Source organism: Ascaphus truei, chromosome 2 (genome assembly GCF_040206685.1).
Source record: "Ascaphus truei isolate aAscTru1 chromosome 2, aAscTru1.hap1, whole genome shotgun sequence".
NCBI classification, from domain to species: Eukaryota; Metazoa; Chordata; class Amphibia; order Anura; family Ascaphidae; genus Ascaphus; species Ascaphus truei.
Window position 1 is genome coordinate 37,061,646 of NC_134484.1, and position 24,190 is coordinate 37,085,835.

Below are 24,190 nucleotides of genomic sequence, written 5' to 3' on the forward strand. Positions count from 1 at the left end.
AGACATTATATATTTATTGCTTACATATCTGTTTTATTTTTTATTTTTTAACCTGTCTATTTTAATATGTTTTAACATTTCAATACTAGTGCATCATCATCTCTATAAAGTTTATATACTATATCAATTGAATGTACATATTACCTAATAAACTTTTTTGAACTCTGCATATGTATGATGCAGAGGGATTAACAACATGTCTTATTAGAATCCCATGTGAACCTAGTTAGCACAATCGTAATTCAATTACAATCTAGTTTGCCATCTACCAATGGAAACTCAGCTAGGGGTATATATAACACCCACATCCACTAAAACGTCACTCCTGAAGAAACCGAATAGGTGAAACGCGTAGAGTGACGCTTTCAACATTGACCGGAACCCCTGGAAGTAGATGACATCACTTCCGGTGCAGTCGGAACGCAACTCGCGACACGCACGCCACAGAGGGGGAGAATCAGATCCATCACCTATCCGGCTGCTGAAATCCACTGCGAGAGGTACCTTCAGCATTGGCCGGAACCCCTGGAAGCAGACGACATCACTTCCGGTGCCGGTGGAACGCTACCCGTGACACGCACGCCACAGAGGAGGGGAACCATCGCTACTACCTATCCGGCTGCTGAGATCCACTACGTGTGGTCTAAATGCTTTTAACCTTTTGAAACCATGTGAGTGTAACATTTTCCACTTACCTTTTAAAATCCTTTTGTATACAGTCTGCACTATGTCCAGTCTTCTTATTTAAGGTCTTTTGGAGTCTACATGGGGGCTGAAACTGAACTCCTGACCGCTGTGTGACATCTAGATTACCCAAAGATACCTTTATGTGCCCTTAATCCTCTCACGCTTGTGAGTACATTTATATTAGAACAGCCTTATTCATAAGTATCACATACAATATTGCACTATCAATATATTCTTTTACCTTCACATATCCTTGCGCTTCCTGGAGAATCATCGCCAGTATCTACCAAGAGGACAGACAGAGAAATCCTCACAGGGTTATAGCAGCATCAGTATATGTGTCTGTATAAGTATCACCTTTTGATTATCTAATCACTGTTTTACATTATATTTTTTCTTATTAGAAGTGTTTATATAAGTATCACTACTATCACTATTTTTAGCAAGATTTGATTTATTTATTTAGAGCGCCACTATTTGATAAGTTTCCTTTTCACAAGCATGAGCGAGCGTCAGCACGCTTCAGCGAGCAAGCGCTTATCATGGACGAGGCCTTATAGGTCCATGTTAAAATGAATTTGAAGGAAAAGGTGACACTGTGTGCTCATTTGCATATCATTTCCCAGAATTACTAGCTGAAGTTGAAGCATTGTATGCTAGGAGATAATAGTTAAAAGCAGGGTTGCAGACCTGTTAATGTTCTCACAAGTGATATTTTTATATACCAAATACAGAAGAATTTACAATGCATCTGATCACAGACGCACTAATAGAGAGAGATGGGGTTGCTTACAATGCATCTGATCTCAAACGTGCTTTTAGAGGGTTGAGGTTGCTCAGAATGTCACAATATAATAAGATTCCTTAACCTAAAAAAAAAACACACACTGCACCAGTAACTACCATATGCCTTAGGCCGCGCATATAGTGCCGCCGCCGTGTGCGCTTATAGTAAGCGCGACCGCAACTATGCGACGTCGCCGTCGCAAAAACTGGTAGCCGGCAAAATTAGATTTTTCAAGGGCTGTCGCCTCACGTGACGGCCCTTGAACCAATCAAATGGCCGGAAATCCGCGACGGTGCCGCCCGGCGAAATATAACTTTCGCCGATGGCACTATAGGCACGGCCTTAGAAGGGCTGCATCATGAATCAACGAGACAAGGCTGGCAGTCTTAAGCCATATGCTTTGAATATACCTGCAAGTTCAGGCAGCGTCCCCGCTGGCGCTGACCGCGCTCAAGCTTGAGAGCGTCACCAGCTCTCCAAGCATGAGGCGCCGGGTGCCCTGGCTATTTTGCAAGCGCGCGTGTTGGGGCATTGGGGGCTTGTTGAGCGCACTTCAAACTCTTTTTTTTGTCTCCCCAAGCGCCACGCTTGGAAGAGCGTGCGTGCCCGCGCACCGCGGGAGCGGGGACTGGACAATTTAAATTGCACAAACTAAACTCGTCAAGCGCTGCACGCTCAGCGCTAGCGTGGCCGCAGCCTTAGGCCGAGGCCCCGCTGCACCCGCCCGCACGGCCGCCTTGCTTGCCGGCGGCGCGTGCAACTCACTGCACCGCGATCTGCAGTCTGCAGTGACTTTTTTGGGTGCAAGGGGGGCGTGGCCAAAATGGGTCCGGTGGGTGTGGCCATGATGTGGGGGCGGGGCCATTACACACACGGGCACACGCTAATAGACTGATAGATACACTTGCCATCCACTGGAGGGAGGGGGAAAGTAATAGGCACTGAAGCCTGACATCCCTACACACAGCGCCCAGGCTGGAAACCCCTCTGCCATGTTGCTTTCCCTTTGAGACGGGATTCTCAGACCCCCCCCCCCCCCCGCCCACATCTGCTGATGCCTCTCCTCCCGGGGCCCACAAGCTCAGCAGCCAGAGCTGGCCACAACCTCCCCAGCACGCAGCTTGGGCAGCCTGCGAAGCGGGCACCGGAGGGGGAAGGGGGGGAATGTACAGCATGGCAGCAGAGGACAGTGCTGATCAGACCTCCCTCCCAAGCCGCCTCTCTCCCATAGCTCCAGACAGCTCCCCTCCTCATTGGCTGACTGTCGCACCACGTGACGTGTCAGCGCTGCAAACCACCAGGAGCTTGCAGCTCCGGCGGGCTGACGCGTCACAGCCTGCAGTCAGCCCTGTCGGAAGGAGGCAGCGAGGACCAACACACTTGAGGGAAAGGGCTGGTGGCCCGCGCGCTCCGCCGACCGCAGCAGGGCCTCAGCCTCGAGTCATGTCATAGCATTGAACAGTAACAGTGCTTGTTATCCAGAAGGAAACAAATGTGCAATCCTTCTATATAGCAAAGTCGTCATAAAACAAAGTACTTTCCTTTAATGCACTTGTAAAACAGATTATTCTATAATGGTCCCTGAAATAATATCCACACGGATTCCCTTAGCATGAGGTGTGGGTTGTAGCTTTCCTTCTACTAAATGATCCTACTAAATATAGAACGACCACTTGCTTGTTACGAAGGGGAGGCTATGTATAAGGCACACTTTTTATAAATAATAGTCCTTTATATTATCAATGTAGAGTATATAAAATGTACTACATAGAAGAAGGCTCCTAAATGAGAAGATGAATAGCCCGACGTTGGGTAGTGTGTGCCTGGATATGTTTTCTCCAGTGACTATGTGACAATAACATCAGATTAATGGACTTCTGATTCCACATTTCTTCTAAGGGGGTTATTCAATAAATAGCTACAGCTGCAGGCGAATGTTAAAGGCCATTCAGCATTCATGCTTGTCTTTGGAGACAACACAGGTCTTTCTTCATCATGTGTGGGCGTGTCCTCATTAATATAATTCAACATTCGTTTAATACTAACTGTGAATGCATCGCAAGGAATTTCTACATTGTCCATGTACACTGGTAAAAGTTTTATGCACTATAATTTAAAAGCAAGAAAAACTCCCACAGAACGCATGAACAGCATATCTGTTACATGTCCCTAAATGGCTGAAAAGTTTTGGGTAACGTTTATTTATTTGGTAATATTTACCCCCAAAAAAATAAAGATATATTAAAATGTACACGCTCATTTGTAAATACTTCCTGGGTGACAAAGCCATTTTGACGGCCCCTACAAACATGACTGTATATCAATATTTATCAACTAGGAAAATGCTATATTTCATACCGCAGTGCGGGATGAGCGAGTAAACATCGCTGTTATTATGTGGGCATGGTCAGGGTTCTGCTTTATCTTAAAACATCACAAGCCGAGTTCTATACCTAATCACAGTATGTTCTCTATCCATCCAAAAAACACAAGAAGTTAAATACAATTTCTCATCCTCCATAGTTATTTTTTACACTTGCAGTAATAAGTGTACTCAATCAATGGACTATATTATTTTGGTTTCCAGTAACCAGGACTCATGAAGAGGACGTAGCTGCAGATGAGTACCGTCACCCACCCCGTCACACACATAGAAGAGCGCTTGCATTTATGTAAGGGATAAGGCAGTAACAGTGCGGCCGCCGTCTCTTCTCTCCTCTGACTCTGATGAAGGCTGCTTGATATTCACAGAGAACTTATTCTCTCAAAAAGGGAACGCCGGTGAGAACATAAAAGTTCTTACACGAGAGAGCGCCAACAGCGAACTGCTTGCTCCCCAAATTGGCAACCGTGCTGTCACGTGTCACACCTTGACATTTGTGGCAAGTTACTGCTCCTGTATTCAAAAGCGGAAACATAACGCACGCACAAGTGTGTGTGTGTCTGTGCGTGAGCATCGGTTGGTGCCCGCCACGCTCTCTTCAACTCTCAAGTGTGCCCTTAGGCAGAAAAAGGTTGGGGACCCCCGACATGCATGTCTACACCAAGATGTGTATTGCAGAAATAAAAATAAATAAAAAATATGTTCAAAAGTGTTTTAAAATGATGATATAGCAGCTATGTGACCATGTGATAAAGTGCATAAACATCATTAAACATCTTTTTAATAGTAAAAAAAAACACAGAAGTGTTACACTCATTCATTTGTGATGGATAAAAAGTCATTCACACCTTTAGGGAAGGATGGTGCTCCGCTCTCCCAGACACATTTATGTACATAGCGCTTCACAGCAGTAATACACGTGACATAACACATAATGTTAATAAGCACTAAACTATGTCAATCAGTTCAGCAATCACTGCGCACAGCAGAGGCACCAGGGGGACATTTTAGGCGCCCGGGATTTTTGCATCCCTGAAACTTTACATTCAAAGCGAGCAGGGGGAGAATCATCCCTGATTATCAATAATTCGTTTTAGTTAGATAAGGGATTACTGTAACAAGCCCCTTCAAATATGTGTCTCTAAATATTGTAACTTTGGCTTAACCATCACCGATCTTTTATTTGATGTTAAAATAAGCAACAATTTTATGGTGAATACGGATTTTAAAAAACAAAATTAAAAAGTGATGCAAGGTAAGAGATGCGGGTTCACCAAATATGGCCGTCGTATACGATAGTTTCAGAAACTTCGCTGCATGAAGGGAGCGAGGGAGAGGGAAAAGGAGGAAGCGAGCGAGGAGCGAGCAAGAGGGAAGGAGCGAGCGAGGAGGGAGGGAGCGAGGAGGGAGGGAGGGAGGAGGGAGGGAAAAAGCGAGGAGGGAGGGAGGGAAAGAGCGAGGAGGGAGGGAGGGAGGGAAAGAGCGAGGAGGGAGGGAGGGAAAGAGCGAGGAGGGAGGGAAAGAGCGAGGAGGGAGGGAGGGGAGCGAGGAGGGGAGGGGGGGACGAGGGAGGGAGGGGGGGAGCGAGGACGGAGGGAGGGGGGAGCGAGGACTGAGGGAGGGGGGAGCGAGGACGGAGGGAGGGGGGAGCGAGGGAGGGGGGAGCGAGGAGGGAGCGAGGGGGGAGCGAGGAGGGAGCGAGGAGGGGGGGAGCGAGGAGGGAGGGGGGGGCGAGGAGGGAGGGGAGGGAGGGGGGTGCGAGGAGGGAGGGGAGGGAGGGGGGCGAGGAGGGAGGGGAGCGAGGAGGGAGGGGAGGGAGAGGAGGGAGGGAGCGAGGAGGGAGGGAGGGGAGCGAGGAGGGAGGGAGGGGAGGGAGCGAGGAGGGAGGGGAGGGAGGGAGCGAGGAGGGAGGGGAGGAGGGAGGGGAGGGAGCGGGGAGGGAAGGGAGGGAGGGAGGGGAGGGAGCGGGGAGGGAAGGGAGGGAGTGAGGGGAGGGAGGGAGGGAGGGAGCGAGGAGGGAGGGAGGAAGGGAGCGAGGAGGGAGGGAGCGAGGAGGGAGGGAGCGAGGAGGGAGGGAGGGAGGGAGCGAGGAGGGAGGGAGGGAGGGAGCGAGGAGGGAGGGAGTGTGGAGGGAGGGAGGCAGCGAGGAGGGAGGGAGCGAGCGAAGGAGGGAACGTGCGAAGGAGGGAGCGAGCAGGGAGCGAGCAGGGAGAAGGAGGGAGCAAGCGAGGGAGAAGGAGGGAGCGAGCGAGGGAAAGAGGAGGGAGCGAGCGAGGGAAAGACGAGGGAGCGAGCGAGGGAAAGACGAGGGAGCGAGCGAGGGAAAGAGGTGGAGGGAGCGTGCGAGGGAAAGAGAAGGAGGGAGCGAGCAAAGGAGGGAGCGTGCGAAGGAGGGAGCGTGCAAAGGAGGGAGCGTGCAAAGGAGGGAGCGTGCGAAGGAGGGAGCGTGCGAAGGAGGGAGCGTGCGAAGGAGGGAGCGAGGAGGGAGGGAAGGAGCGAGGAGGGAGGGAAGGAGCGAGGAGGGAGGGAAGGAGCGAGGAGAGAGGGAGGCAGCAAGGAGGGAGGCACGAGGAGGGAGGGAGCGAGGAGGGAGGGTTGCGAGCGAAGGAGGGAGCGTGCGAAGGAGGGAGCGAGCAGGGAGAAGGAGGGAGCAAGCGAGGGAAAGAGGAGGGAGCAAGCGAGGGAAAGAGGAGGGAGCGAGCGAGGGAAAGAGGAGGGAGCGAGCGAGGGAAAGAGAAGGAGGGAGCGAGCGAAGGAGGGAGCGTGCGAAGGAGGGAGCGAGCAGGAGGGAGCGAGCGAGGAAGGAGGGAGGGAGCGAGGAGGGAGGGAAGGAGCGAGGAGCGAGGGAGGCAGCAAGGAGGGAGGCACAAGGAGGGAGGCACAAGGAGGGAGGGAGGGAGGGTTGCGAGCGAAGGAGGGAGCGAGCAGGGAGAAGGAGGGAGCAAGCGAGGGAAAGAGAAGGAGGGAGCGAGCGAGGGAAAGAGAAGGAGGGAGCGAGCGAGGGAAAGAGAAGGAGGGAGGGAGCGAGGGAAAGAGAAGGAGGGAGGGAGCGAGGGAAAGAGAAGGAGGGAGCGAGCGAAGGAGGGAGCGAGCAGGAGGGAGCGAGCGAAGGAGGGAGCGAGCGAAGGAGGGAGCGAGCGAAGGAGGGAGCGAGCGAAGGAGGGAGCGAAGGAGGGAGCGAAGGAGGGAGCGAAGGAGGGAGCGAGCGAGGGAAAGAGAAGGAGGGAGCGAGCGAGGGAAAGAGAAGGAGGGAGCGAGCGAGGGAAAGAGAAGGAGGGAGCGAGCGAGGGAAAGAGAAGGAGGGAGCGAGCGAGGGAAAGAGGAGGGAGCGAGCGAGGGAAAGAGAAGGAGGGAGCGAGCGAGGGAAAGAGAAGGAGGGAGCGAGCGAGGGAAAGAGAAGGAGGGAGCGAGCGAGGGAAAGAGAAGGAGGGAGCGAGCGAGGGAAAGAGAAGGAGGGAGCGAGCGAGGGAAAGAGAAGGAGGGAGCGAGCGAGGGAAAGAGAAGGAGGGAGCGAGCGAGGGAAAGAGGAGGGAGCGAGCGAGGGAAAGAGGAGGGAGCGAGCGATGGAAAGAGAAGGAGGGAGCGAGCGAGGAGGGAGCGAGGGAGGGAGGAGAGAGCGAGCAGGAGGGAGCCAACGAGGGAGAAGGAGGGAGCCAGCGAGGGAGAAGGAGGGAGCCAGCGAGGGAGAAGGAGGGAGCCAGCGAGGGAGAAGGAGGGAGCCAGCGAGGGAGAAGGAGGGAGCCAGCGAGGGAGAAGGAGGGAGCCAGCGAGGGAGAAGGAGGGAGCCAGCGAGGGAGAAGGAGGGAGCCAGCGAGGGAGAAGGAGGGAGCCAGCGAGGGAGAAGGAGGGAGCCAGCGAGGGAGAAGGAGGGAGCCAGCGAGGGAGAAGGAGGGAGCCAGCGAGGGAGAAGGAGGGAGCCAGCGAGGGAGAAGGAGGGAGCCAGCGAGGGAGAAGGAGGGAGCCAGCGAGGGAGAAGGAGGGAGCCAGCGAGGGAGAAGGAGGGAGCCAGCGAGGGAGAAGGAGGGAGCCAGCGAGGGAGAAGGAGGTTGCGAGCAAGGGAAGAAGGGAGCAGGCGAGTGAGAGAAGAATTAAAAGAGAAGGGGGAGAGTGTGTGACAAAGGGAGGCAGAGAGTGAGGGAGATGCAGGTGGGGAGAAGCCGGTGAGCAGTGGAGCTTTGGTAAGCGTTGTGGGCCACAGACCATGTAAATTCTACATTAAGTGTATGGCTGTGACGCTTACCAAAGCTTGTCAAGTGGCCCTCCAGCTAAAATAATTGCCCACCCTTGGCATAGAAGGTGTGTGTGTGTGTGTGTGTGTGTGTGTATACACACCATCTCCCCCCCTCCCACGTAACTCACGAGGATACTATTACAAGGATAAGCACCAACTCAATAGGGAGTGCCTCCCCTTTTAGATGGGAATTGAGTGTGCTGCTTCATTTAATTTTTTTTAAGCACACACACACGAAAATATGACGATGCGCAAAAAGTCAGTGTCTCTGTGATATGGAGATGTGCCTCCTATGCTGCCATAAATTCTCGGTTTTAACACAAAAACCCAATATTTCATTATAACTTAAAAAATAGGTGCAAATGGAGGAGATAAGATAGTATGTGGAGGTCTCTGTGAGGACAAGATAATAAAGTACTGTAATGGGGGCAGGAGACGAAGCTGTCCCCGATGACGAGCCTACAGGTAATAAAGAAAAAGGCCACAATAGTGAAGTAACGTTTGGTATATTAAAAGCGCAACAGATAAGGGGCTACTTGCAATGTAGCAGAGGGAACATGCATATAGACAAGTCTCAGCTGGAGGTACGGCCGCGGGTCCTGGCCTCTCCGTTCGGTGGTGTGTGGATCAGCCATTTATTCCCGTCGCTCAGTCTCGCGATACTTTACTCTCCCATTACGTTATTATCTCGTCCTCACGGAGACCTCCACATACCTTATCTCCTCCATTTGCGCCTATTTTTTTATGATATAGATAGAAAAAAAAAAAAAAGAGAGAGAGAGTGCCTGCAACAGACCTAAAAAAATATATTGAAGTACCTAAATCAGACAACGTGTGCTATAATGTAAAAAGCTGCTGACGGTGCTGGGGATAATGAAATATGTAAACAAGGAAGAAAAAGTACCCCACCAAAAGCACTCAAGTATCCAAAAAGTATATACATTTATTAATAAATACGTCAAAATAAACATACAAAAAAAAAAAAACGATAAAAACAGACTCTGATGCCTCCTAAGTAAATATATCAACAAAATAGTACCCCTAAACTAGAGTGGAATCACAAAATAATACAACCGTTGAGCATAAATGGATAGTAAATTGCAATGGTGGTGAGGCATGCAATCAGCATCCTACCGAATAGACCGGCGGTCAGTCGAGAATCTGATGGAACAACACAACCCTAAACCTACAGCCAAACAAGTGAATGTGTGAACACAAGGGGAACCCGGAAACCAGGCAAACATTAAGATAGCAGCTCATGAACAATGAGGGGTGAAAACGGTATGGCAAACATGAATAGTAATAGCCGCATATATAATAAAACCTTAAAAAAGGGGGTAGTCCTTGAGTAGAAGTTCATGACAGCAGCTCCATAGATGAACAAATGTACATATGCAGATAGAATATTGGAAATGAAAGTATTCAGGTGCAACTGAGCAAATTCTTATCCACCGCTGGAAAATGCAATCCTATGCAGTCATGAACAGATGGAGGATCCGCTAGTAATGCGCTGAAGATGGCAACCGCTACTAGACGCCTGGTATCCACGATGCCATCTTCAGCGCATTAATAGATTACTAGCGGATCCTCTATCTGTTCATGACTGCATAGGATTGCATTTTCCAGCGGTGGATAAGAATTTGCTCAGTTGCACCTGAATACTTTCATTTCCAATATTCTAGCTGTTTTTAAGTTAAACCTTTCTTGCTTTATCCATTGTAACATCGCCGGAAGACGAGATCAGTGCATCTCGAAAGCTCGCACAAATAAAAGCATTTCGTTCGCCACAGAATGGTATCGTCTATTCGTTTTTCATTATTACGCTCGGCTAACACGGTACAGATACACACACACACACACACACACACACACACACACACACTTTTTGGGGGATTTTGTCCTGAAAATGTTGGCACAATATTAAGCCCATGGCCAAATTCCATATTGGGGGGTTTGGGGGTGAAGGGGAGAATTGTAGTTTCAGAAAATATGTTAATATTAATGGAAGGATGACGTTTGTTAGAGAAATCTGGGACAAGAGGAATAATTTCTCATTGTCATATTTATGACATACTGTATGTTCATCGCATGATATTCCAGACTGATGAGCAGTTTAAGCTGTGCTCCGATATAGGCCCAGGACATAGGTTGCATAGAGCAGGGGTGATAAACTCCATCCTCAAGGACCACCAACCGGCAAAGATTTCTTCGCCTGAGCCACGGATTGAGGCACCTGTGTTGAGGCGGGGATATCCTCAGTATCTCATAATTGACAAAATATAGAGCAACATTTTGAACATTTCCTTGGCCCTTAGCAGCAAAAAAGGTTATTGAACGCCCCCTGAGTGACTGGGCAGCGACGGCTGCTCTCACGTTTACAGCGGCAAAACATGACAAATCCTATATGCTTTTTTTAAATAAATCCGTTAGGTATTAGATACAAAACTGTCTGTATTTTTTATTCTTTTAACTCCTTATGCCATTTGTAATAATTTTTCTAATGTACTAATAATTCTGTGGTTGGTACAGCAACCGTTTAGAAAAGGGGTGTGCAAAATGTTTAGTTTGCTCCCCCAACTGCTCGCACCCCCCTGCCAGCTCTCCCCAACTGCTCGCACCCTCCTGCCTGCTCTCCCCCACTGCTCGCACCCCCCTGCCTGCTCTCCCCCACTGCTCGCACCTCCCTGCCTGCTCTCCCCCACTGCTCGCACCCCCCTGCCTGCTCTCCCCCACTGCTCGCACACCCCTGCCTGCTCTCCCCCACTGCTCACACCCCCCTGCCTGCTCTCCCCCACTGCCCGCACCCCCCTGCCTGCTCTCACCCCCGCCTGCTCTCCCCCCCTGCTCGCACCCCCCTACCGGCTCTCCCCCCCCTGCCTGCTCTCCCCCACTGCTCACACCCCCCCTGCCTGCTCTCACCCCCCTGCCAGCTCTCACCCACTGCTCGCACCCCCTGCCTGCTCTCCCCCACTGCTCACACCCCCCTGCCTGCTGTCCCCCACTGCTCGCACCCCCCTGCCTGCTCTCCCCCACTGCTCGCACCCCCTGCCTGCTCTCCCCCACTGCTCATACCCCCGCCTGCTCTCCCCCACTGCTCGCACCCCCGCCTGCTCTCCCCCCCTGCTCGCACCCCCCTACCGGCTCCCCCCCCCCCTGCCTGCTCTCCTCCACTGCTCACACCCCCCCTGCCTGCTCTCACCCCCCTGCCAGCTCTCCCCCACTGCTCGCACCCCCTGCCTGCTCTCCCCCACTGCTCACACCCCCCTGCCTGCTGTCCCCCACTGCTCGCACCCCCCTGCCTGCTCTCCCCCACTGCTTGCACCCCCTGCCTGCTCTCCCCCACTGCTCATACCCCCGCCTGCTCTCCCCCACTGCTCGCACCCCCCTGCTCTCACAACCCCTGCCTGCTCTCCGGCGTCATCTGACATCACTTTGCCATGGCAACGCGGCGTTATGTGACCCGTGACATCATTCGACACAACCCAGATAATGTCACGTCCCCCAGTTTGCGCACCCCTGATTAAGAAAGTCATATCCACTTCATCTTGTGAAACAGGTTCTATCACACACCTTTTTGAGCGCTGCCTTTTGGCAACAAAGTATCACAAATAAATCTCTTGCTGTGTTCCAAACAACAGAATGTCTATTACCCTGAAAGCTGTACCAATAATGTGTTAGGCCTCGGCCAAGCTTCCCGCTGGCGTGCTGAGGCGCGCTGAGGCTCAGGGAAAGCGGGTGCTTTCCCTGGCCTTGCGGGTGCTTTCCCTGCGCGCCGCCAGGTGGCGGGCCAGTGACGTCACGGAGCTGGTTCGCCCTCATTGGGCCGGCCCTGCGCTCCGGCAAGCGGGGAAATGTTACATTTCCCTAAGACCTACGCTTCCGCACGCTTACGGAAGCGTAGGTGAGCCTCTACTAAAGCCGCTCTAATTGCGGCTGTAGGAGCTCAGTGCTGAGCGGAAGGCCAGCAAGCAACAACCATGGACGAAGCCTTACACTTCGTAATATAATGTTACATATCAGCTGCAGCATTTCACTGACTGCAGCATAAATTCAGAAGGCAGCCATTATGTTAGGCACATAATCAGGATTTTGACAGATTTAGAACAGGAGCACCAAACGATTACCAGTTTAGGTAGGAATGTAGAATTATACATGTTTTACATATAAAAATAAGAAAAAAAATATGTAGTACAGGCATACCCCGCTTTAAGGACACTCACTTTAAGGACACTCACTTTAAGTACACTCACTTTAAGTACACTCACTTTAAGTACACTCGCGAGTAAGTACATATCGCCCAATAGTCAAACGGCAGCTCACGCATGCGCCTGTCAGCACGTCCTCAACAGCAAAGTTGAACTCCTTACCTGCACCAAAGCTGTGCGCAAGCGGGGAGACTATAGAACCTGTTACAAATGCGTTATTTACATCAGTTATGCACTTATATAACGATTGCTGTACAGTACAGTACATGCATCGATAAGTGGGAAAAAGGGAGTGCTTCACTTTAAGTACATTTTTGCTTTACATACATGCCGCGGTCCCATTGCGTACGTTAATGCGGGGTATGCCTTATTGACTGTAGTATTATTGCTGCTTTAACTCCTCCACTACCACACTGGGTTACAATGTGCATGTTAGAGGTTGCCATGGAGAGGGGGGTAGAAATAGCTCAAGTTCGAATTCCCACACTGGTCAGTGCTATGCAAGAAAATAAATATATTCATATAACTAATGTTTTGGAATTATTTCCAAGTGATTGCTACAGGTTTTGAATGCGAAGGAATATTACACATTTAACAGAAAAAGTGTTCACTTATTACATATAGAAGGAAAAAACATAGAAATGAACAATCATTTCTCATATTGGGTGTGCATTGGGGGCTTCTTTCACTACTGTTGTAACTTATTACATATGTTTGGATAATACATACTTGAGAGATTGCTGCTTTAACAAAAGCAAGCTTTGGAGGTTTTTTCCCACTAAAACCTCCCCATAAAAACACACACACAGAACATGGGTGAGGGCCAAGAATATCAAGACAGGAATGTCACATTCCAACAGCATTTGCACATCACATGGCTGTGACTTACAGTGTGGAGAGTCTGCTAAAGTGTAAGTGACAGCTATGCAATCTAAATCGGGCATTTCAAAATGTATGACAGGCTGCCCAATAATCACATGTTCTGATGGAAAACTACACAACTTACAAATAATTTGAAAATACTTATACTTTGCCCATTAAAAATAAAATAAATCGGCCTTGGTTCACTTTTGTCCTGGGTTGGACTGCCTTTAACCAAGTAGCGACCAAGCGTAGTCCTCAGGGGCCACTGACAGGGCTTCAGGATATCCTCCTGCTTCAGCAGTGGTTGACTGAGCCACCTCCACCTGTGCGCAGAAAACCTGATCTGTTGGTGGCCCTTGAGGGCTGAACTTGACCACTCCTGTTCTAACTCATTTGCTCGCAGGAAGGATTGATACGCTCCAAACCATATGGACTGAACGTTCGATTCAAACTCCGAGTCGAGCTTCGACCAACAACCCCAAGAAATGCTTCATCCTCAGGATTTGTGTTTGTTTTCCTTTGTATTTTTAATAACGTAGTCCAACATTTTTTTTTTTTTTAATTTTATCTGCATTCCTCCCCCCTATAAAAAAACCCCAAAAAAACACGTTTATTCTTTTTTAGAACCATTCAAAACACCAGTGAGAGGGCCCACCCTTAGCAGCTAGGACCAGATTAATGTCCATACTTACTAAACGGTGCTAATCCACAGGACAACATAGTCCAGAAATGCGTTTTATGGAATAACTTCAATTAGTAAATATGGGGCCAATTTCATTAAACCATTTGCTATGCATTACCGACCCCTCTGGCACTGAATTAGTTAAGGGACAAATCTGTCCCCCACCAGTTAGACAGCAGCACAATACAAGACTGAGTGTTTAGCCTCAGACTGTATACAGCTGCTGTGTGCACCGCTTCCATTTCAAACCCTTGTTTAATCAGTTATCCAATGCTTTAACCATTTGAGTGCAGGAGGGGTACCGGCCCTACCAGCACAGTGCAGTCATGTGGCTTGTGGCGGACATTTTGGAGTAAACGGAAGAGGAGGGGTTCCCCTCCTCCATTGCCTCACTGGTTAGTGTCCTGCGCTCCACGGGAACGCAGTACGCGTTAAAATCCAGGGGGGGGGGAGAAACAGAACCTTGGATTGTCAATCCCCATGACGTAGTGACTCAAAGGGTGACCTGTTGAAATGTAGACCCCCGTAAGCCTCACAGTTGTCCAACAACGATACCTACACAGCCATTTTGTGATGAGTAGCATGTAGAGAAATTGATGTATATCTTTATTTATATAGCGCTTCCCAGGAGTAATACAGGGAACATAATAATGAAAATACAAATAACACATGGTGGGAATAAGGGCTTCAGACATACAAGTGACATTAGGAAAAGGAGTCCCTGCCCCGAAGAGCTTACACTCGAAGGGGTAAGTAGGGAGAACTTTCAGAGACAGTAATAGGGAGTTCTAGTAAGTGTGTCTTTAACTGTTCATGCAATGTCTTTATATATAATGTATATCACTGTTCACTTAATGTAACAATGTATTTGTAACAATGTATCTGTCATCATAACTGTGCCCAGGACATACTTGAAAACGATGTATTACTTCCTTGTAAAACATTTGATAAATAAGGAGCCATGGTTGATGTATGAAGTGTATAGTATCAGCCACGGAGCTACCCATATGCTTTATTAAAGAGGTGGGCTTTAAGAGAGGTCTTTAAGGTGGATAGAGAAGGTGCTTGTCAGATATTGAGGGGAAGGGCATTCCAGAGGTGCGCGGGCGGTCAGTGAGAAAGGTTTAAGGTGGGAGAGGGCTTTAGATACAAAGGGGGTAGAAAGAAGACATCCTTGAGCAGATCACAAGGATGTGCATAGCGAGAAATTAGGGCTGAGGTGTAAGGAGGAGCAGAAGAGTGTAAAGCCTTAAAAGTGAGGAGGAAAACTGAGTGTGTGTGATATGGGATTTGAAAGGATGCCAGGAGCGGGATTTCAGCAGGAGAGATGCTGAGACAGATTTAGGAGAGAGTAAAGAGATTCTAACAGCAGCGTTTAGGATAGAAGCAGGAAGGCCGGACGGACAGCAGGAGGTTACAGTAGTCGAGACGGGAGAGAATGAGGGCCTGTGTCAAACTTTTTGCAGTCAAGCGACAGAGGAAAGGGAGTATCTTTGCAATATTAGAGGAAAAAACTACAGGTTTTAGCTACATTTTGAATGTGAGAGAGAAGTCGAGTGTGATCCCTAGGCAGCGTGCTTGTGATACTCGGTGTATGATAGTGCTTCCAACAGTAATGTAGAAGGCGGTAGTCAAGACAGGCTTGGGAGGAAATATGAGGATCTCTGTGATGGCAGATACGAACTGCATGTCCCACTCAGACCTAAAACCAACACTCCCGGGCCCAGGACAGAATTGTGCACTTGGGACCCGGCTTGTTGAGTGTAAGGAAGCGCCCCCAGACAGTCCCAGAAGTGGCAGTGGCATTGGGAGCACAGCCTAATCTGCCTCTGCAACCGCCCGCGCCCCCCCCCCCCCCAAACAAATCCAGCATCCCCACACTTTGCGCAACGCTGCCATACAGGACACTGGTACTGCAGGTAAGAAGGGCCCTGCTCAGAGGACATTGTACATGCTGCGGTGAAACCCAATTTTCTTGCACCATGATTTTCCAAATAAAACGAGCATACGGGTAAGCAGGTACCACTTCCGTGTTTCGCGCATCTGCGCTTTAGCAAGGTGTACAGACACATAAAAAGGAAACATACATAAATCCCCACCCCCCGCTTCCCTTTAGATTTTCAGTTATTTTATTATTACCGTATGTTTCAATTCCCTGACCCCCACCGCCACCCTCTTATACCCCCTCCCCTCGCACACACGTCCCCGTCTTCTCACGCAGTCCTCCTCTTACGTGGCCAGTGGCGGAAGTTGAGCCCATCTTCCGGTTTTGGAACCCTGGGGCGGGCCCTTCTCTTCCGCCGCTAGGCCTGGGACAGAAGTCCTTGCATTCCCCTCCCCTGTCGGCAGCACTGCACGGAGGAGGTTAGACAACTTGCCCAGCATAAATTGCCACTTGCAATATAGTACTCAGACGAAAGGGACGTTGCAGCCATGGGTATATGCTTACCCCGGCCCCCTGCGGTCCCCATGGGTGATGACCAATACTGTCCCGCTCCTCTTCTTACACTGGGAACTAATGGGTTATTAGTGCACAGTCATTAGGCAGCAGAGAGAAGCTATGATCCCCTGCGGAAAAACCTCCGCTCACTCTGCACTGGGGAGAGAGGGAGAGCGGGCTGCTGGGTCGCAGGTGAAGCCCCCAAGCGGTCTAGGATATTTGGTCGTGGACATTTCGCCACGACCAAATGGCTGCCGGAGCTTCGCCTCGACTATCCGCCGCTGGAAGCTGCTGCCGACGACCACTTCGCCGCCAGCCGCTAAGGTAAGTAAACCCCCTAAACTAAAAACCCCTATCCTAAGCCCTTAACCTAAAAACCCCTATCCTAAGCCCTTACCCTAAAACCCACTATCCTAAGCCCTTACCCTAAAACACCCTATCCTAAGCCCTTACCCTAAAACCCCCTATCCTAAGCCCTTACCCTAAAACCCACTATCCTAAGCCCTTACCCTAAAACCCCCTATCCAAGCCCTTACCCTAAAACCCACTATCCTAAGCCCTTACCCTAAAACACCCTATCCTAAGCCCTTACCCTAAAAACCCCTATCCTAAGCCCTTACCCTAAAACCCACTATCCTAAGCCCTTACCCTAAAACACCCTATCTTAAGCCCTTACCCTAAAAACCCCTATCCTAAGCCCTTACCCTAAAACCCACTATCCTAAGCCCTTACCCTAAAACACCCTATCCTAAGAAAATAAATTTAAAAAACTATCCCAACCACTTTCAAAAGCTACAGTATCGTTAGCAACCATATATCCTACCAACTATAACACTAATAGCAAAATTTCAAATTAACAAAATTATGAAAATAAATAATCGAATATAACCAATCTAAAGGCAAAAATGCAGATGCATATAGAGGAAAAATTATATGAAAGTGATTTGGTATTATCACAATTTTGTTAAGATATGATTCTATTGCAACAACTGCCAGTGTCTTAGGCTAAGGCCCCGGTCACGGCGCTCTAATGCGCGCCCGCGCTTTTGGCTGCGCGTTCCGGCGATTCCCCGGTCTGCAGCTCACTGCAGGAGCAGAGATCGGGGGGGGGGGGGCGTGCCGGAGGAGTGACGGGGGCGCGGCCATGACGTCACCCGGCAGGTTCGCCCTCATTGGCTGAACCGCCGGGGGGCGTGCCTAGCCGCTCGACGCGAGTTCCTGCTCTCAATTCTATTGAGAGCAGGAGTAGCTCTCGCGCAAGCGCTGCGGCCCCCCCGCGCAGCGGGCGCGGCGCCGTTGCGGGGAGGGCTCTCGTGAGCGCAGCGTCCGCCACAGCGGACGCTGTAGCATGCAGCGGGGGCAAGGCCTTAGGAGGTATGGTTAGGTTCTTAGAACCTGTTTTTATTATCGTCTGTGTCATGGATTTTTCACGTGCTTTTGTTAATAAAGTTTTTTTTTTTTTTCGTTGAAAGTTTTTTCTGCCTCTGGATGTTGTGTCCAGAGACAGAACTTAGTTGTTTATTTGGCGGTTTCCGTGGGAACGGGTGACGTCACAGGGGGCGGGTTCCGCCCGAGCATACGCTCTGAGCTTGTGGCTCAACTGAGGGCAGACCATGATTTCTTTGTCTTGCCTGTAGTGGATTTTGATCCATGAGCATGTGTGGTTGTGCATTACGTCATCGCGCATCCGTGGAAAGCCCTGGCGTCGCCGCGTTTTGGCGAGAAACGGACAATTTGAATATTTATTTTAAGAGTTCATTGTGCTTGTTATGATGACTCCTTGATAATGTGCTATACGCACGAAACGCGTAGGAGGTTGTTACACTTCCGTTTTTTTAAACGATGGACCAATAAAGCATTACATTTTATTCACTCAATTTTTGTGACCCACTCTATTGGCTGTGCGCCAAAAATCCTATTTTTGTCTATCTTGATTAGTGGTTAAGCTTAGGGTTGTTAGGGTAAGGGGTTACCGGGTTAAGTTTATTAGGGTTAGAAGAGACATTACCTGCGGCAGCAGCCAAACGGCAATGTCCAAATGCCCTAGACCGCCTGTTACCCAACAATGGTATACACACAAATGGAGCAATTAGCCATTAACAATGAAGGCGTACTAATGGAGAATATTGTGTTTGCAACAATATTGGTGCTAATGATCCATCATACATGATGGTAATTAGTGGGGGTCTTTCTTCCTATACCCAAACAAGGTACTGAAACATGCTGTGTGCAGCGGTCAGGCTGCCGGGCTCATGCTTATTTCTTGCTCCACTTTTCCTAAATCAAATATGACAGCCCTAGTAAAGATTTATGCTACAATGTATTATGTTCTCTTTATTTGTAAGAGAACCCAATTGCTTTAGGGCCGTGTTTCCCAACCGGGGTTCCGCGGCACCCTGGGGTTCCGTGAGAGGATCAAAAGGGTGCTGCGGGATTTCCCCAATCTCCCAGAGCCATTTGCTAGGGGGCTGGGCAGTTTCCTCCATCCTGATTGGCTGCTGGGTAATGCAGTCAATCAAGAGGTGTGGCTAAGCAGAGGAGTAGGAAGCAGCATGGGAAGGAGAGAAAGTGAGGCTGTGCACGTCTGTGTTTTCTGTGCCTGTCCTGTTGTGCGGCTGCCTCAGTAACTGAACCCTGTGATTAGGGCGCCCAGAGATAAACAACAACAACAAAAATGAGAGAGACGGTTGGGGACCACTGTTTTAGGGCCCTGACAAGTGCTTCATTATTTCACGGTCAGCGGAGGCTGCAATGCACGACCAAACAATAATCTATTCCTATCCACATCCGGTGCAGTTACCTCTGTATAAATGCACTGGTCGTTTCTAAAGCTTGGTATATCTGGTGGCCCCCGATGATCGGTTTGAGAACCCCAGATTTAGCATTGCAGGCTGGATAATGGGATCCAATGTATTAAACAAGAACGGTCAAGTCTCGTCTTATCGTGTTATATGGATCTATTTTATTGTTAGACCCTCGTGATCTTATTAGACCGTCCACCACTTTTTGGATATTGATGTCAATATAATTACTTTTTTTTTAAAAACAACAAAAAGGTGGGTAATGAAAATGTGCCCTTTAGTAAAGGGTTCCATAAAATAAAGAGATAATACAAAGCCTCTAAATTGTTACTAAATGAATATAATACATTTTTAACGCAGCAATACATATAACCCCGATTAAACCGGTCATTGCCATATCACTAGTGTACTCACACGCTGTGTTACTGCTCCATTAAACATAGTGGTGAGAGCTGACTGCTTGGCGGGGTATTTCTAACTTTGGTTTTACGTTGCATGGACAGTGAATGCCACGATGCACATGGGAATTTCCAGGCCCAGTGAATCAAAGCATGAAGCTGGCAGGATCATTTTTGGTACCCAAGCACAGCAAGATAAAATGACCTGGGTCTCGTGAAAAAAGCAAGTGTTTCTCCCCAAAACAATGGGCCTTGTTAATTAAGTGGTGCTATGCTATAAGACAGGGGCGTACAAACTTTTTTTCCCCATGCGCCCCCTGCCTGCTCTCCTCCCCTTCTCACCCCCCCCCCCCTTACCTTGTCTCTGGCGTTCTGATGTAACAGCGTCATGTGACGTCACGTTGCATGGCGACGCATCACCAGAGACAAGGTAAGGCTGCGCTTATAGTGCCGGCGACAGCGACGTCACGTCAAAACAAATGCATCGCCGCCATCGCGTGCGCTTATAGTAAGCGCGACGTGATGGAGCGACGGCTCGGTCGCAGTCTCTGGAAGTCATCTCAATTTGAGTTTTCCAGCACTCTCAGCCTGACATCTCTGTCACAATAAGCGCAGCCGAAGGGAACTTAGAGGCCTTGCGCGATCCCCGGCATTTCATTTAAATGCTTTGAGAAAGAGTACGGGGTCTCTATACGCGCCGCACCCACCCCCAGAAAATATCACGCACACCTGCTATAAGACCCCTTAGCTCATATTTACTAAGTATCTTCAGCCAGAAGACACCTACAAGAGCTCTGGAAGACTTTTTAGGACTCATTCACTTGACTGATCTGTACATCATCTACCAGCGTTAGAAAGTATTTTCTGGTATAAAACCGCTTGTTGGTAACGGTATTGGCCCATATTTACTATGTCCCTTCATTCTCACTCAAAAGCCGGGGTAGGAGAAAAAACTTAGAGGCCAGAGTTTGGGCCCCCATGAGCATCTGTATGCGTTAGCGTGTGTATCTGTCACAGACACTAAGGCCTCGGTCCCGCTGCGCTCGGTGGCGCGGGTTCCCCACCAGCAGGGGAATCCTGCGGAGCCGGTCCCGGTCCCCCCTGGCTGCACAGCTTACTACACGCTGTGGCGCGTCAGCCGCTATGGGATACAAGAGAATGGTGATCCCTAGCGTTGACGCGTCACGTGGTGTGGCTGTGAGCCAATGGGGAGGAGAGGCTTCGTGAGGAGGAGAGGCTTCGTGAGGAGGAGAGGCTTCGGGGAGCGGGGAGGAGTGTGGAGTGAAAGCAGCGTGAGTGCCTGTCTGTGTGTGTGTCTGAGTGCCTGTCAGTGTGTGTGTATGTGTGTGCCTGAGTGCCTGCCTCTGTGTGTGTGTGTGTTGCTTTACTTACCTTCAATCAGCAGCCCGAGCCGTGGAGGGAGGGGGGGGGAGAGTAGCGGGTCCCTCCGCTCAAGCCACGCCCCCACTCCCGCTCAAGCCTCCCACTCACCTCCCGCTCCCTACAGACCGCATATCGCGGTCTATGTATGTCAGCGCCCTGCCTGTCTGCAGTGCGGGCGCGCTGACTCTGGGAGCGCGGCCTTAGCCTAAGGCTGCGACCACGCTAGCGCTGAGCGTGCTGACTGCGCAGTGCTTGCCGAGTTTAGTTTTGGCAATTTAAAAATTGTCCTGTCCCCACTCACACGGTGCGCGCGCACGCTCAGGCACACACGCTTGGCGCTTAGATAAACAAAAAGAGAGACTTTGAAGCGCACTCAGCTTGTCACCAAGCCCCCCCCCCCCCTGCGCGCTTGCGAAATAGCAAGGACACCCGGCGCTCATGCTTGGAGAGCTGGTGACGTCACCGCGCTCAAGCATGAGCGCGGTCAGCGTTAGCGGGGCTGCAGTCACACACACACACACACACACACACACCTCCCCTCCCAAAGTTAAGAGGCATTGAGTCAAATGAGAACGGCAGTCATTAAGCACCGTGTCTCGTTCTCATGTCTCACTCCCGCCAACTCAGCAGCCCGGTGCCGACTGACCTCGCTGTCACAGTCACCATCGCCACCGGCAACAGTTCAACATATGAAAGCTTTAAGCAGGATAGTTTGCGTTGTTGCTAGTCGCGATAGTGCCTGTGACAGCCAGGTGAGTTAGCACTGCTCTACGGAGCTGGCGGGAGCTAGGCACCATCGGGACATAACGGGGGAGGGGAGAGGTGCAACACAGGCGCTGGCAATGATATTTTCAGCCCTGCTTGGATGCATGTAGAATTGTATTTGGATAGCGCTGTATACCGCGGTCAATAAATGACAAACACTGGGGATAAGCGCAATAGGTAAATGACAAAATAAAGACAAAGAGCTGCCCCAAAGAGCTTACCATCTAAGTATAAAAAGACTCATTTTATTTATAAAAACATTGCACATTTCAACTATTCCGAGAGAGATGAAAAAAAGAATTAGTATTATGTTTTGCATACAGGCAGTCCTCGGTTATCCGACACAATGTGTTAATCAAAATGGCGTTGTAAAGCGAAAAACATTTTCCCATAGGAACACTGTTTAAATGAAAGGTTCCATTCCTGAAGGCATTTTTAACACTAAAATACACACCAAATATTTTATGCAGGCAATAAGATATGCAGCACACACAAATTATAGTGTATATACTGTATTATATAATATAAAAAATAATATATTATATAGTATAATATATATATATATATATATATATATAATATATATATATATATATATATATACACATGTAGAGGTATCAGTACCGTGTTAGCCGAGCTTCAATAATCAAAAAATAAATAGATGATACCGTTCTGTGGCTAACGAAATAAAAGCATTTCGTTAGCCACAGAACGGTATCATCTATTTATTTTTTGATTATATATATATATATATATGCTTTTACGACGCTTTGCAACATTGTGTATGTGTGTATGTGTGTATATATATGTGTGTATATATATGTGTGTATATATATGTGTGTATATATATGTGTGTATATATATATATATATATATATATATATATATATATATATATATATATATATATATACACACACACATACACAACGTTGCAAAGCGTCATAAGAGCGTTGGATAAGCCGTTTTGGCGTTGTAAAAATGAACATAGGTATGCATTGCACAGCGTTGGATAAGCCATTCGTTGTAAAAAGAGGACTGCCTATAAGTGTAAATTATCTCATTTATATCTACGAGGAAAGATTCAAGAATATGACAATCTTACAAAATCAGTAAAAACAGATTCCTTTTTTCAGGCTTCATGGGAACGGCGTTGCAGAAAAATAAACTAGCTTTATCCGGACAAGCAGACGAAATCAAGGCTGCAGATAAACACGCCACAAGCCCTCTAAACCAGTGCCGGCCAACTCCAGTCCTCAAAGGGCGCCAACAGGTCAGGTTTTCAAGCTATCCCTGCTTCAGCACAGGGGGCTCAATCCTTCACTGAGCCACTCATTGAGCCCCCTGTGCTGAAGCAGGAATATCCTTACCTGTTGCTGGCCCTTGAGGACTGAAGATGACCACCCCTGTTCTAAACCAACACTCCCCCACCCCTAAATCTGTGTGTCTGTGCGTCTGCTCTATCCTTCAACAGTTACGATATAGGTGTTATTAAATCCAATGGTAACCAGAATATTTGCCCAAGACATAAATTGGTTATTCTAATCATCCTAATGTAAGATTGTTTATATACTATTAGACACATTTTAAAAAAAAAAAACAGCACTGGATAAAATAAACAAAATATTTATTTTAATGTACTGTATTTGGAGAACATCAAAGTACAAGGGCAGGGATTTAGTGTAATGGTGAAGTATAACTCTGCATACAATACACACGCCATGTAATTTAAAAAAATATATATATATTTTTTTTTTTATGTAATTTGTGCCTTTTAGAAAAAGGCTTGACGATGACTTAGTACTCTAACCAGCAGACACCTGCCCAGTACGCAGCTCTGTTACTGCAGTCCCACCATCGAAAGACCCCACGTAGTAGAAATTTAGTGGCAAAGAGGAAAGGCCGCAATCCTACTGGCTGCAAAGTGGATCCATGCCAGGACCACAAGGACAAACAACACAGGCCGATTCGTCTAAGGGATTTCAATACGTAGTTATAATAAAAACTACATCCATCCACTACACAATGTCAGCCAAGATGCGAAAAGGATTCGTAACGTAGTAAAAGCAATAACACTATTTCTATTTGCTACCCAAGCTGCCATGTGGTGCCCATGATTGTGAAGGCCTAACACTGTTATGTTATAGTGGATGCTTGGATCCTATGAGCTTCAACTATTAGAATCACTCAGCACACTCTACTTACAGTAAAATCCTTCATTCCTTTCACTCTTTTTTTAGCACAACAACCTGAATCTGCGTTTATTTTAGAACGAAATGTGAAGATACTGCCCCAGTTAACAGAGAGGCACCTAGCGTGTCCTCGCCACAAAGATGTATGCTACATACGTTGTATTATTTTTTTTGTCTTCCAATAATAAATGCATTCTTATGATGTCAATTATTGAAAGAAATATCTAGGGATGAATCCTGAAATTTCACACACGTACATTGATGGCGACACCAAATCATAAGCAAAATAACTACAGAAATCAGGCACATGTACTAAATCTGACATACAAATGAATGTAATATCACGGAGTAATTAAACTAAACAACTGAGCT

At 48.6% G+C, this 24,190-nt stretch overlaps 1 long non-coding RNA gene across 3 annotated transcripts in view; it reads right to left on the reverse strand.

Annotated features, from left to right (window-relative positions):
- Positions 1-24,190, reverse strand: part of LOC142477010 (uncharacterized) — a 194,236-nt gene that overhangs the window by 169,062 nt on the left and 984 nt on the right. The window lies entirely within an intron of this gene.